The sequence below is a fragment of the Amborella trichopoda genome, chromosome 1 (assembly GCF_054954075.1).
Source record: "Amborella trichopoda isolate Santa Cruz 75 chromosome 1, AtrichopodaSantaCruz75HAP2 v2.0, whole genome shotgun sequence".
Lineage (NCBI taxonomy): Eukaryota > Viridiplantae > Streptophyta > Magnoliopsida > Amborellales > Amborellaceae > Amborella > Amborella trichopoda.
The window spans coordinates 60,445,779-60,461,921 of NC_142336.1; positions in this window are offsets into that span (position 1 = coordinate 60,445,779).

A 16,143-nucleotide genomic window follows, 5' to 3' on the forward strand; every position below is an offset into this window, starting at 1 on the left:
TAGAGCTTAAAATTCTAATTTTTTTTTACAATCATAATGTTCAAGTCGAGAGGATCGATGTAAAGGTTTTTCCGAATTGCAATTTTTGATTTGGTGAGTTCCATTTTCCCTCTAACAACATAGTCAGCAAATCTAAAACCTCGGGTAGGGTTAGTAGCTTATTTCAATTGGTGAGGAGATGGGCTGGGAAGAGAGTGAGTCGAGTAAAGCTGGTTATCATCCTATCCTGAAATATTTTTCCCAGTCTTTTAAAATATATTTACCCCCGCTCTCTCTTTCTCTCCGTTCAACAGACACCTTCTACTTCTCTTTCCTGCACCCAATACCCACACTCTCTCTACACGCTCCCATCTTTTCTGTAATCTAATCTGCTACCTGCCATCTCTGACCCTCAATATTCTACACCAGCACTTAATCTCTCGTTCTCCCATATGCAATGTACAGTCATTTATCTTCCCTACTCTACAGCAAAACCTTCATTATGATTCCATATTGAGAATCCATCTACACAGCAGTACAGTGTAGGAAAAATTGTGCGGTTCAAATTCTAACCCCCCTGTTGGATCGGAATCGTCGATTATTCCAGTTTCAAGTGGTTTTGGAGAATAGCCTAGGTATTTTAAAAAAATAAAAAATAATATATAAAATCTTAAAAAATAAGAGATTTTGTTTGTAATACTTTTTTTTTTATATGTTTTTTATCATTTTGGTAAAGATTGAAAAAAAAATTGGCCCTTAATACATAATTTTATATTTTTTTATATTTTTAAAATTTTAAAAAATACCTTTCTACACAAATCGATTTTTTAAAATTCATTTTTTTTCATTAGTTTCAACTTTATTTCAATGTGCTTTATAATTTTTTTTTTTTTACCGCCTGGGACTTGTTTGGTTAGGCCGGTTGAACAGCTTCTAGCCCTTAGATTCGATTTTTCCTACATTGGAGGACAATCCCTCGGTTAGAGTTTTTGAGAGAAATTGATAGAAATAAAAAACAGAGTATTGCCCCAAAACTAATGAAGATGGTCATATAAATGCTGGAATTGCACTCGACAGAGAACGATCGGAAGGCACAGCATCTCATTCTTTGATCTCCATCGCCATGGAATGGGGGAGAATCTAGAGAGAGAAACAGCAAGTCATGATCTGAAAATGATTTATTAGAGGAATTCTCGTAACCCCATCTCTATCCATGCTGATTCAACCCTAAAACCTTTTCAGTTTTGTATTTATTTTTTTATGAGATGATGATCCATCATATCGATGCCACTTCCGGTCATGGATGATGAGCCTGATAGATCCTAGAGGCTAACCCATCGAGATTGCAACATCTTCTTATCACAGAGCAGGGAATAAAGGTTTTTTTTCCTTTTTCTCCATGGAAGCTGTAAAAGGAGATCTCTACCAAGACGTTAGGGCCACTGGTTCGCTTGCTCTTCTTTTCGTATCTCTCACTCTTCTCCCGTTCATTTTCCCTTTGCGTCTTGTTATTATTTGCAATGCAGAGACAACATCGGCAAAACACTCGAGAAAAAGGCCACTTAAGAGCCACTAGCGAGTCAGTCCGAGATTCACATAAACATATTTAAAACACACACACATGATCATTCCCCTTCATCTTGTGGAACATGAGGTTAGCTAGCTTACTGCTTTTCATATCTCAGCTTTATTTGTTATTAATTATTCGTAATTAATAATTATAATAAATTAATTATAACTATTATTACTTTTGTAGGGTCTCTGAATAATAATTCTAATTAAAGAAATTAAGTTTTACATCTTAATGCATATTTCATTTACCGGTTGGTATTGCTTAAATGGTGCACATGCACCTTTTAGAGGTTCAAATTGAACCACGTTAATCATAGGGCCAATAATGAAAATCATTTTTTATTTTTTATTTTTATTTAAAAATAATACTGATCTGAAATTTTGGTTTAGGCCATTTTCATAAGTAAAACTGAATATAATAACAAAAACATTTTAAATAAAAAATATCAACCAAAATAAATTTAGAGGTATTTTAGTTATTTTATTTAAAATATTTTTAATAATTTTTATTTAGTTATATTTGTAAAACTACACTTTATAAGGTCCAGGACTTTTTCGATCATTGATATTGTTTACATCTTTAATCGTTTCCTACTAGTGCTTACCTCAGAGTTCCTTTTCGATTTGTTGGATAACCTTTGTCTTGAGTTTTGAGTGGTATCGTGTTATTATGGGGATTGCGAATTTTCTGACAGTACGAAAATCGCTCAGACCCAAGCTACCATCAAAAAGTCGTACCTCAAATATTTTTTCGTACGCATCCCAATGCATCGTGCACGTATCCCCATGCATACACAAACTCTTATGTGCATGACTCTCATCCCAATGCACATGATTACACATGCACTCTCTCTCCTCATGCATAATCAATTGAGTGTCATGTGACATATGCGTACTTTCACCCCCATCATTGTGTTTCTCATGCATACATTCTCTCTCCTCATGCATAATCACTTGAGTGTCATGTAGCACATGCATGCTTCCACCGCTATCATGATGTTCCTCATGTATGCATTTTCTCTCCTCATACATAATCACTGGAGTGCCATGTGGCACATGCATGCTCCCACCCCATCATTGTGTTCCCCATGCATGACTCCATAACAGTACGATAGCATGACACAAAAATATATAATTACATGATGATATTAACACATAAAATATGACCACATGAATGCATAATACATGCCATGATATGCATACTCACATTAATACACATGACATAACTATATGATGAGATATTATACATACATAACTTACATGACCTCTACCAACATGTCACCTTGCTGCATCATGCTTATATATACCCCCCCATCCACTAATAATTAGGTTTTACTTGCTCTCCTCAATCCTTCACTCCCTCACGTACCCATCTTTTCCCCTTATTTTTCTTTTTCTCCCTTAGCCAGTAAACTCCACCAAGCTCATTAACCCCATAAGCCTTAAATCTTTGAAGCTTGAATCCAATCTACTTGAAGCTCGAATCATCTTGGGGATTTCGATTAGAGTAAAGAAAGCAGAATTAGTTTTCCATGGTTTTATTCTTATATTAATACATGTTTCTTTACTTAATTCAAATGTAAAATTCAAGTGTATGTGTATGTGAGTGTGGGTGAATGCTTACTAAAATTCTGTTAAAATGTATTATGATTTCCAGAATTGTGGTCCATGTTTGAGTAATTGTTAGGGTACCTTAAACCTTACATTAGACCATGAATCTTGGTGGGTCAGTAGGATGTTGAATGTATTTCCACCTGGAAAAGACCACTTGTAAATATATCATGTAATTTGAAAGCTACTAACTATTTGCGGAAGCATGCCAGATCTGTGAGCTAAAAATCCAGGGATTTGACATGCCTCTATGTGAATCTTTTGATTGACAAAAATTGACTAGAATTGGATGAAACCACTTTGAAATGTTAGATAAATGAGTCTAGATTAATTTTGTTTTTGGTATCATTATGACACTCACTGTAGTCTGAGAGTAATGATTATTTTTCTAGTATAATATGTTATGTAGTTTCTACTGCATAGAACATAAGTTACCCCCAGAAGAATCATATAGTTTGACAAGCCTCGGTCTATTTTCTAATGTTACTCCCTCATGAAAGTTGCACATTTCTAAGTCTAGTTTTCACAAAGCTATACCTTATGAGTAAATTCCATATATTACGAATGTTAGGGCCTTTTTACTAGAGGGTGTTCAATTGTGGTTTCTGCTGCAGGGCAGAAAGTTCACTCCCGGAGGATCAAGTGAATAGACCCATTTAGGTCGATAATTTTGTACTTATTCTTGAACAAGATTTGTATAATTTTGAGTCTATTTTATTTGGAATAAATCTCATAATTTAATGTTAGATAAGTTTAAAGTTATGTCCAAATAAGCACATTGTGCTCACTTTGGAAGTCCAAAAAATTTAGCAGGATTGGACCCTACCCTCGTCACATCTTGATATAGTGCATGTGTATAAGTAAGATGCTAATTGTTGTACCTGATACGCCTTTGAGACGATACTTATTATGTATGACATACTTCTGATATGATTTGTGTGCATAAGAAGCGTGACTCTTGTCAATTAGGTGATATACCTCTTGATCAGAATATTTATGTGACATGCTCCTAATTATTCATGATATGCCTCTATTATATGATATGTGTATGACAATATGTTTTTAATATGATTCTAATATGACATTGGTAACATGCTTTCGATAAGATATGTGTGCAGGAAGACATACTTCTGTTATATGATTTATGTATGATAACATGTTTTAGATAAAATATGTGTTCATGGAGACATATTTCTATTATATGATATATGCATGGTAACATGCTTTTGATAAGATATGTGTGCATTGAGACATGTTTCTGTTATATGATATATGCACAATAACATTCTTTTCAATAAAATATGTATGCATGAAGACATGCATTTATTATATGATTTATGCATGGTAACATGCTTCTGATAAGATGTGTGCATGGAGACATGCTTCTCTTATAAGATCTATGCATGGTAACATGCTTCTGATAAGATATGTGTGCATAGAGACATGCTTCTGTTATATGATCTACGCATAGTAACATGCGTCTGATAAGATATGTGCGTATGGATATATACTCTTGTTATGATCTGATGAGATATTTGTGCCAGCAGCTATGGTTTTTCCCCGCTCTTTATCATAAGATGAGAGTTCAAAGTGTGTGTGTTTAGGTAGTCGCTCCCCCAAAACTTATGTGAGGTACTACTCATTGGGACCCATTTGTTAGCGTAGCGCCCTCTTGTCAGAAGAGTGAGTTGTGTCTTGCAATGTCAGTGTCTATCAATTTTTGAACCACATTGTAATGGGGTTGTGTGCATGTGTGAGGCACTACGCAATGGATTTACCCATTGGTGGTGCTTCTCTTCTGGTTGTGATGGTAGAGGCTCTACGCGTTAGGATTTGATTGACCCGATGGGTAGGGCTTCTACTTCAAGAGTTAGCTGGTATCTCTTGATCTTGATTATGCTTGTTACATACATGCCTAAATGTTTTAATTTGTTATGGTGCTCAAGTCTGAATGATTTGATCAACTTCTTATTACAATAATATCTGATTAATTTGATTAGTTATTACTCCACCATGAAATAAATCATGCATGACACGTCTGTTTAAATATGAATTTGACACATGATTCCATGTTTTGTTATAGTTGCATAAAACCATGATTATTGAAATGACAGAATATTTGTAGGTATGAAAGCATGGTACCTAGATCTTATTTACTGGGCTTTACAGCTCGCTTTGTTATTTTTTCCTCCATGTAGAGTGATAGTCAGTCATGATTGGAATGGCGTGCCCTGGTGGTCGTGTTTGGGGTTCCTTACCCCCTCTTGTGTTGAAGCTCTATTTTGCAGAGTATTTTTTGGTTGTCAATCTAACCATATAATCCATTTTGATTTGGTAATATGCCTTGATATTGGGCGGCAAGGAGCGGGGTCGTGGCACATCTACACTCCCTAATTCATATAAATATATTTTTAAATACAAAATAAGAAATAAAATATGAGAAACTAATTTTCGACTGTTGAATATGGTCATATGAGCTCAACCATTGAAAGGGTGATTTTGTACCCTTCCCCCCGTCCACGTGATGTGGACAAGATACTTTTCCATTACTTTATTCATACTCAATATATATGTATTTTTAATATAAAATTGAATATTCTAAATATAATTTACACCTATACCCTAATACTATGTTATCTCTAATTATTATCGGAATTCTTACTTTCTAAGTATTATAATATATTCAATGTTTTAATACTAATTTACAATAATTAATTTATTATTAGTCATTAATAATAATTATAATAAATTGATTACAACAATTATTGAGAGAAGTGGCAGTGAGAAATGGGTTAAGATAAGGTCGTGACATTTTCTTGCGCTGCAACTTAAGGGAATAGTAAAGAGAGAAAGAGCGGGTTCTGACTTTCCTCACCATCTATCTTGCTAGAGACTCTTGGTTCATTATGAGATTCTCTGGTGGCTTGTGTGGGCCAAGATTGAATTGCGGTAAAGAACCCACTGAATTCGGGTCTTAGCCCATTGATGATCAACTCTTGCACCCGGCTTTATTCGATCTGTGACTCCTCATCAAGTTGGGCAATCTCGTTACGCAGGTTCTTTACATTCATAAAATACAGAGAAATCGAAAGTGAATCATGTGTCAACGAACCAAGCACATTCTCCAATAGCTGCAATCAGGTATTGTTTGCTTGATAGAACAAAGACGAGAGAACATCCAATGCTTCATTTGGTGTTTTTGTATCTCTAATGTGGTTCATGGCCTCCATCTAGATCAAAAATTCCAGCACTTACCCACTCAAATCTTCCACTTCAGCAAGGCTTCCATTCGCAACTTTCACTACCGATGCGATAATGTCTCTACCATTCACCGTCTCCTAGAGATATTGCCCTTGCAAATACAACCTCATGCAGGATTGCCAGTCGATGTAGATGTGGTGACCGAGCTTCTCAATCCCAGCCAGCATGCTCCCATTGTCTGCCATGACAATCATGTTTCATTTGGTTCCAATGTTCCAATCTTTCAAGCCAAGCACCCAAAATTGCAAACCTTGCTCTAATACCACTTGTTGAGTCGCGCAATGGAAAATGCACACTCATAACAAACACCCCTTACACAATCGGAAACACAAAAATAAAACCATGCACAAAACAAAGATCATGAGTGCACGCGAAGCATCCTAGTTCATGGGATTGTTTACAATGAGAGCATTTATCTTTGATATAAGGAGGTCACAATTACTTGCAACCATCCGATGTGAAATTTGATAACTTGAGTGTGTCATGAAGTTCAAGAAAATTTCTTTTGAAGTTTGAGTTTGATCAATGGAATAAATACAACCATCCAATTTCACAATAAATGGCCAAGATTAATTATAACCACCTTGTATCAATGGTAAATGGCCTCATTGTATATTTTTCCCTAATTCATTTATTGAATAAATATATGATAATTCTGTTGGGCGTCCCATCCCATGAGGGAGGGGCACCAATGGAAATCATCTTGCTTTAAGGCAGTTTTGAAAAGATGACTTCTTGACCAAGTCATTATCCCATGAAATATGGGAAGTTTCACGTGATGATTACTATTGATATATATTTTCTCTTATTTCTTACTTAAAAAGTATAGAGATGAGCAACCTTTTAGGAGGTTATGAGATATTTTTTTTATAATGGTCTTATTCTATTGGCCAATACAAAGGTAAGAATGTGAGGAGGTTGAAGGACTTATTCTAAGGTGATATCCTTATGTGATCCCCACATGAAATGAAAGAAAGATAAATAAGGTGATCAAAGATTTCACTGATAAATAAGGTGGTTAAAGACTCCACCCTATCTATATTAGAGAGAGAACATATCATAATAAATCCTCACGTGGGTGGTTTGTGTTGGTGTTTAACCAAAGCTGGGCAACTTCTTTGGGTGTACCTCTTTTGGTGTATCAAAAGATACAGAAAGTCTTCTCTTAGAGAGACGAAGAAGAGAGAGAGTTATCTTTATCTGAGAGAGAAGAAGAAGAGAAAAATTTACCATTCTTTTTATAGAGAAAAAGAATAAGATAAGAGAGAGCAAGTAATCACCTTCTTAAACCGTTTTTTCTTGGTAGAGAGAGAAAAGAAAGAGAAGAGAACCAAGAGGGAGAGAAAGAAAACATGTTCTTTTAGCGAGTGAAAGTCTCTAGAAAAGAAAAGAAACCTTTGAGATAAAGAAAAACCCTAGAGAGAGAAATTCTCTAGAAGAAATGAGTGAGGCCAAGAAAGCTTGTTTCTTGGAAGACCTTATGACTATTATTTTGAATAGTGGGATCTGTCTCTTTCTCCTGTAGATATAACTTGAAATTATGAACAACATAAATATCAGTGCCCATAAGTTTTATTTATTTAGTAGCTTTATTTACATGTTTTCTCACTCATACATGCATCGGTTATTAGCGTATTTTTTACTCATATATCCGCATTCCGCTACGCCTATCTGCATTCGTACGATAGGGCTTTAATTGGGAGAGCCCAACAAATTCCAACAAAACTTAGGGCCTTTTTTCCCATTTTTAAAATGGCTTAAAGCACGAGGAATTAGTGGAATTTCTTGTCCGAAGTAGCCAAAGGGATTCGTAATCTAGAAAAAACCTCAAGTGCTTTGATAAGTAACATACAATAAGATTGACATGGGGCGCTGTAATTCGAAGATAATGCGATTTGACGTCGCAGGAAAGGACTACTACTTTTTCCATGTTTGTTTCATGAGAAGGACCTAAGCCCACGTTCCCACACTTTCAATCTATTTGGGTGAGAAAGCTGCTTCATGCTTATTTGAGCATGAAAGCGTTTCCCTAACAAACATAAAGCTTTCTCAGTGCCTCTAGAAAGCGCATTCCGATGAAACAAATGAGCTCGTGTTTATGTATCATGACCATCAATAACGTCATTAATCATTTATTTAATTGGAGTGTTATTTCAGTTTGTATGCCCCCACTTCCTTTCATATTATCTTGGATATAAACCAAGAGAGTTTGGCATCGTACGGTGCAACTGTAACTATAATTTTGGAGGGCAGTCAATGGCCCATCCACTAACTAATTTGTGCCGCACCTGCATAAATAATTATCATTTCTACCTTCTCACTAACCCACTAATGCATGTTTAGGGTGGCATGCGAAGCGCATCTTCAAATTCTAGCATATTTAACAAAATTGGTAGAGTCGATCTGACCAGGTCCAGGTCTAAACCCAAACCCAAGACTTCGTGGGTCGGGCATGGGTCCAACAGTGCTAGACTAGACTTGATTGAGTCCAAGTTCATGCCAGGGTCAAGGTCTGAATCAGGCAAGTTTTTGGGTTAGGCTCAACCATCCCTATTTGGGCTACAACCTGGACAAGGCCAAAAACAATTGGCCATGTGTTTTGGCCCGAGCCTTGTACCTCAGGCAGGGCTCAGGCTCTGCTTTTCCATGTCCAAACCTAGCTTTTTGACAATCATATGGTGCAGGGTTGCAAACATGGTGGGTCAGCTATGACGCTTCCTAGTTAGGTCTGATTTTGTGCAGAATTGGGTCGATTTTCTAGTGCCACATCCAAAAGAATAAAAAAATTGGAAAAAAAAAAAAGAAGAGGAAAGGAAATAAAACTAATATAATGTGTAGGAACCAAGAGATAAGGCCAGTCTGGATTGCCTAGTTCCCTAACATACTCTTTAGCTCTCTAATAAAATCAGGTGAACCAAACGGATTACCGACTTAGACAAGGAACTGAGTCAGTTTGGATCCATTCTCAATCTAAATCGGCAATTCCCGATCCGTATCACCATTTTTTTAACTTTGGTTCTACCATAACCACTAGCCGGGATTGGAGGCCAACATGGCAAGCATTGACCTAGCGATAAAAATGTGGATTGAACTTGGGCCTACTTTAGCTCAATTGGAGCACCGAGCCATTGGCAACCCTACTTACAAATGAAAAAAACGGGTATGGGTGCGTGCATTTTTGTGCATGCGCGTGTGTGGGTATATGTACCTATACCTCGCGGAGGTGGTGTTTGCCCTACTTGAATATTGCTCATAATGGATATGTAATTTTAAAGCTGTTTAGTTGTTTAAGGAGTGTCGATATTTTTAATTATTTCATATATAAGATATTATTGTCAACTTTATCATATGTAAAGTTTGAATATATTTACGTTTTCTATTGTATAGAGTTTGGAATCACATTTGCTAATGTTAATTAAACATTATTTCATAATAGATAGTATATTTACTTCGACATAAGGAAAGACCTATAATTATTCGATAATTTCCCAATTCATAAACAATATCGATAATATCTCAGTAAATACCCATCAAAACATCCCGATAACAATTGATTATCAATAATAATAATAATAAAATATATATGAGGGAATGGAGGAGGGGACTTATATGTTGAAGCATCAAAGTTAAGTGGTTTTCGGTTGATATCTATTGAAATCTGAAGTACAAGAGCTCAGTGCTCTCCATCGGGCCATCAAGTACAAGAGCTCAGTGCTCTCCATTGGGCCAACATTAGTTTGTGGCTTGTGATCTATCCTTTTGTCATTGCTCAAGTGGTTGTGCTTTGATTCAAAAGGCATACTATCCTCACGTCGTAGCCTTACACAAGATGCATTATTTTAAAAATAATGCAATATTTGGGTTGAGTTGGGTTGAGTGGGGTGGGAGCTGGCTTGGAAGTCACTCTTCTCCCTTGAAAAGAAACCACGTGGCTCTTTGAGAAACCCGCACTCGAGCCCGAGTCAGGGTCGACATAGTCTAACGCATATGAGTCTGAGTCATCCGAGCCTCCTAGTTGACATACAACCAACCTAGTTGTAAGTACAGACTCACCCTACTTATCAACTTGGATGAGCCCGAACCCGGGTCTCGGAATTTTTTAACACCTCATTCCGCCTCCCCCCTCCTTTCTTTGAAGTAACACATAGCACGACAGGCCTGACATGCAAATTGCGCAGTCCGCTGTGTCTTTACCATCTACTTCATGTTATAAAACACTAGATATCACATCACAGTATTGGTTCAGAAGTGAAATAATGGTCACACCTTTTTTCCTTCAAGTTAGGTAGCAACAACCACCGCTGTGGTCAGTTGGTTGCCACTTGTTCCAACTCTGAAACCTTAATTTCAAACGCGTAGCCATTATGATTTACATTGCTCGATTTTTCAATCAAGTTGCCTCATGCAGCTTCTCCCTCCTTTTTTTTTTTTTTTTATTTTATTTTATTTTTTTTTAAAAAAGCAGGTTTTAACACCCCACAGGTTATTTGTCCATAAATCCGTGTTAAATCATTGGATCGGTGATTTAGATCTGGTCTGGATCAAATCGCAATTGATGATCTGTAAAAATTTTACAAAAAAAATATAATAAAAAATTAAAATAGGAGTATAATATGGAGATTTAGAAAAAAGCTAAAAAAAATTAGATAAACTTATATATATTAGCATGTTGTAGCATAAATTCTCTTTCTTGTGAGTGTGCAACTTTGACTCTAGGAAATGCAGCCTGAAAAATAATCATTGCTTGTTTGCCACTTATGAGTCACATTCAAATGAAAACAAGCAAATATCATAATTTTATTCGAATTAGAAAAATGGGGAAGACAACGCGCCTTGACTAGGAGGAAATCAAAAAAGAAAAAAGAAAAAAAAAACATCAATTTTATTTATTTTATATGCTCATAAGTATCGTAGAATTCAGCGAGATTCAGGTCGTACAATGACTTGTGGAACATCGACTACAGCATTGGAATCAAAATCTTTTGCTTTTTATTTTTATTTTTAATATTTTAAATTATTATTTAGTTAAACACGGCAACAAATGAGGCTCTTCCTACAAAGTTACCAAAAAAAAAAAAAAAAAACCTCTCGATGGCTTGAAAGTCTATTTTCATCTCTAGATATAAATTTTTAAATTAAAAATTAATAAATATTTGAAAATCTCTAAAACAATTAAAAATTAATAAATAACTTGTTATAAGATACATTATTTTTTGTTTTTTCTTTGTGTCCATACATAATTAAAAATTAATAAATACTTGAAAACATTTTGGAATTCTTTGTGCCCATACATCTCGTGGTTCAAATGATCAATTGTAGGGATAAATATTTATCTTTACAAGGAATCGTGGGACAAAATGAGGGGATTTTTTTTTTTGTAGAGAGAAATGACTCAAATTCCCCTTTATTTCTTTTTGGGGTGGGGGTTAAATAAATAACTCAAATTATTTTCTCGTGGAGGTAAGGGACCTCCACTTCCTTTGGAGCTTTGTTAAGCTGTATAAGAGTACACAGTAATTTTACTTTACTTAATAATTACCTGATTTTTTTTGTTATTATATTCACATTCTTTTTTGTAATTTTTAAAAATGATCAAATTAACTATATTTCATATCTTCAAGCTCCAAAATTCAGTAACGCCTAAATTTGTAAAAATTTTAGATATTGAAAGTCTGAAATTTTAAAAGTTTGATATTCCAGAATCTGAAGAAAATTTGAATTTTCAAACTCTAAAGTTCTCAAAAATTTAGATTTTCAAAATCCGCAATTTGAAGTTTTAGATTTTGAAAATATGAATAGTGAAGTTAGTAAAATTCAAAAGACACTTGTTTAATAAACTACATTTTAGGGCTACTTGCAGAATCCACGTGTTCACGTGATTTTTTGATTTTTTTAAAAATAAATTAGTAGGTTTTTAGTAAGTGTGGTTTGTATCGAGCCGAGGTTCTAAACAATCAAATTAGAGCTCACCTTCAAATAGTGTCGAGAAATGTGGTTTCACTACTAGAAATTGTTGACTAGCCTTAAAATATATTTTCATCTTTAATTACAAACTTTAAAGCTTCAAAAATAGTGCAGATGGAGCAGATCTATAAAAACTCGAATAACTTAAAAATTGACGGTTCAAAAATGCGTTATAAAGTGCACTATTTTCAAAATTTGAAATCCGTTTTTTCTCAAGTCCATGCATCTTGATGTTTGAGATAATCAATTTGAGGATATTTGGGCATCAAAACAACCTCTACTAGTAAAATTTATGAGGTAGGCTCTAATTTGATTGTTTAGAGCCTAGGCTCTATATAAACTTTTCGTATTCACGTGCTCATGTGATTTTTTGATTTCTTTTAAAATAAATTAGTAAGTTTTTAATAAGGGTGCGGTTTGTATAGAGCCGAGGCTCTAAACAATCAAAGTAGATATCGAGAAATGTGGTTTCGATACAACAAATCTTTGATTAGCCTTAAAATATATTTTCATATTTATTTATAAAATTTAAAGCTTAAAAAATAGTGTAGATCGAGCAGATCTAAGAAAAACTTGAATAACTTAAAAATTGACAGACCAAAAATACAATAAAAGATGCACTATTTCCAAAACTTGAAATTCATTTTTTTCTCAAGTCCAAGCTTTTTGATGTCGAGTATGTCAATTTGAGAATATTTGAGCATCAAAACAACATCTTTTAGTGAAATTTTTGATGTAGGCTTTAATTTGATTGTTTGGAGCCTAGGCTCTATATAAACTTTTTCCTTTTAATAAAGGTGTGGTTTACATAAGGTTGCAATCTTAAACGATCAACGTAAGGTGCACCATTAAATCTTAAATATGTTGCGCTGCTAGCTTAACTTTTGTGATGAATTTAGATGTCAACACTAAGTGGATCTAGAGATACCTAGTGAAAAGCCCTAGTTAAAATTTTCCATGGCAAGAACTAAGAACGCGTAAGAATAACTAATACAACTTATACTAAATTAGAACAAATGAAACTTACAAACTAAAATTTTATAATTTGACTGATAATTAATATTATACTTTTAAATATATAAACAATTAATTAAAATTCAAAGTTAACATTCAACTAATATTAATATGAACCGAACTACTGTTTAGACCAATGGAACATGTCTTTTCACAGTGGCTCTATGTTGTGCTACCTGCTCAACTTATGTTAAATTATTTAAAAAATATATATTAATTGTAAGTAAAATATTTCCTATAATAGTTAAATGTGTCATTTTTGTGGCGCCATTATTTTGTACTACACGTTTTTTTAAAGAAATTACATAATTGTGGAATTTGTTTAAATTGGACCAATTATTTGTTTTATTAAAAAGTTTAAATGTAGAAGTCGATCTGACTTTTAAATGATCTATATTTAGTTTTTAATTAATTTTATAGCAGTGTAATGTGTCATTTTTTTATTGGCACTATGTTATGCTAATCGCTTGACTTATGTGAAATTTATTTTATAGAAGTCAATATGAATGTAAAATTTATTTAAAAATGACATATTCTTTCATTATAGATTTTAACGGGATATGTACATTACACCTTGACGGGGTTTTATGCTTTAATTGCATAGAAGATTACAAGTTTTTTATTATGGTCTTCACATACTATATTGTAGGTATGTTTGTAATTAATGTTGTATTTTTTAATCCATTTAGATTTATTATTCAACTTTTTTAGGAGTATGTTCTAATAATAAGTTATAATTTATAAAAAATAATTTAAGTATTTATAAGTTATTAGTTATAATTTACAAATATATTTATAACATATATATTTTTGGTTATATATTTATAAGTTATAATTTATAACATATAAATGACAATTTAAATATTTTTATGTTATAGATATATTCAACTACAAGATATGAATAATAACGTTATATGAATATAATTTATAATACAATAATTTTATATTGAAATATACCTTATATTGTTTTAAAAGATTTTATTTTACAATAATTTGGACAGTCATCAAAGATTGGTGATGAGTTTTCTAGTAATCTTAAGTAAATTTCTATTTAGAATAATGTAATGCATCATTTTTATACTAGTACTATGTTGTGTTGCCCATTCAACTTGGCTGAAAGTTATTTTAAAGAAATTCAAATAAATGTAGAATTTATTTAAGGGTGCGTTTTGTATAGAGCCAAAGCTCTAAACAATCAAAATAAAGTGCTCCTTCAAATAGTGTCGAGAATTGTGGTTTCAATACTGGAAATCTTTGTGATAGCCTTAAAATATATTTTCATCTTTAGTTACAAAATTTAAAACTTCAAAAATAGTGTAGATCGAGAAGATCTATGAAAATCTTGAAAATTGACGATCTAACAATGTGTTACAAAATGCACTACTTCCAAAACTTGAAATCCATTTTTTTTCCGCATGTCCATGCATCTTGATGTCGAGATGATCAATTTGAGGACATTTGGGCATCAAAACAACCTCTTCTAGTGAAATTTTTGAGGTGGGCTGTAATTTGATTGTTTAGAGCCTCAACTCTATATAAACTTTTTCCTTGTTTTTATTATATATTCAAGGACTTAATTGTTTTTTTTTTTTTAAGATGCTGATGATTTTGCAAAAAATTGAAGGTAATTATTGCTGCTTTTGCCACGTTAAATGCTATACTTTTTTAGTTTTGGAAATTTGTATAACATGTTTTTACGGGAGCATACCATGTTGTCATTCTATCACAATTGATAAGTGTTTTTTAGATCTAATTTTTAGAAATTCATTTTTAATCACAAGTGGATACTTTTAGTTTAAAAATTTAATTTTTATTTTTTAAATATTATATATTTATTTTTCAATTGAAATATAAGAGAAATTCATTTTTAATAACAAATAAATACTATTGGTTTAAAAATTAAAATTTTATTTTTAGATATTATATATCTATTGTTCAATTGAAATATAATATACCCAAGAGAATACAAATAGTTTTACGTGAATTTGTAAGAGATACGACAATATATATAGAGCGATTTGTATAGAGCCGAGGCTCTAAACAATCAAATTAGAGCCCACCTTCAAATAGTGTAAAAAAATATGGTTTCAATATTGGAAATTTCTAACCAGCCTTAAAATATATTTTCACCTTTAATTATAAAATTCAAAGCTTTAAAAATAGTATAAATCGAGCATATCATGAAACCTTAAATAACTTAAAAATTGATGACCCAAAAATGCCTAACAAGATGCATTATTTCCAAAATTTGAAATTAATGTTTTCTCACATTCATGCATCTTGATGTCTAAATGATAAATTTGAGAATATTTAGACATTAAAACAACTTTTTCTAGTGAAATTTTTTTTTAAGATAGGCTTTAACGTCATTGTTTAGACTAGAGCATAGGCTCTATATAAACTTTTCCCATGTATATATAATAAAAGATGAATGAGTTGGAGGAAATCATGATTTATTATACATCATCAAACATTAGAAAAGATGAATGAGTTGGAGGAAATCATGATTTGTTATGGTGCCCACAGCAGGAAGGAGTGCACTTGTCACATGTACCTGTATGAACCCACTTTCCATGAATTCACTGACATGGATCGCCTGTAACGCAACATAAACGAATGTGATGACAGGACAGAACAGACCATGGATTAAAAAACCGAGGCGGTCAGCATGCGGCCAATTCGGTACATATAGAAATGCGGGCTTCACAATAAATATATATTTTAAATATAATTTGATTCTAT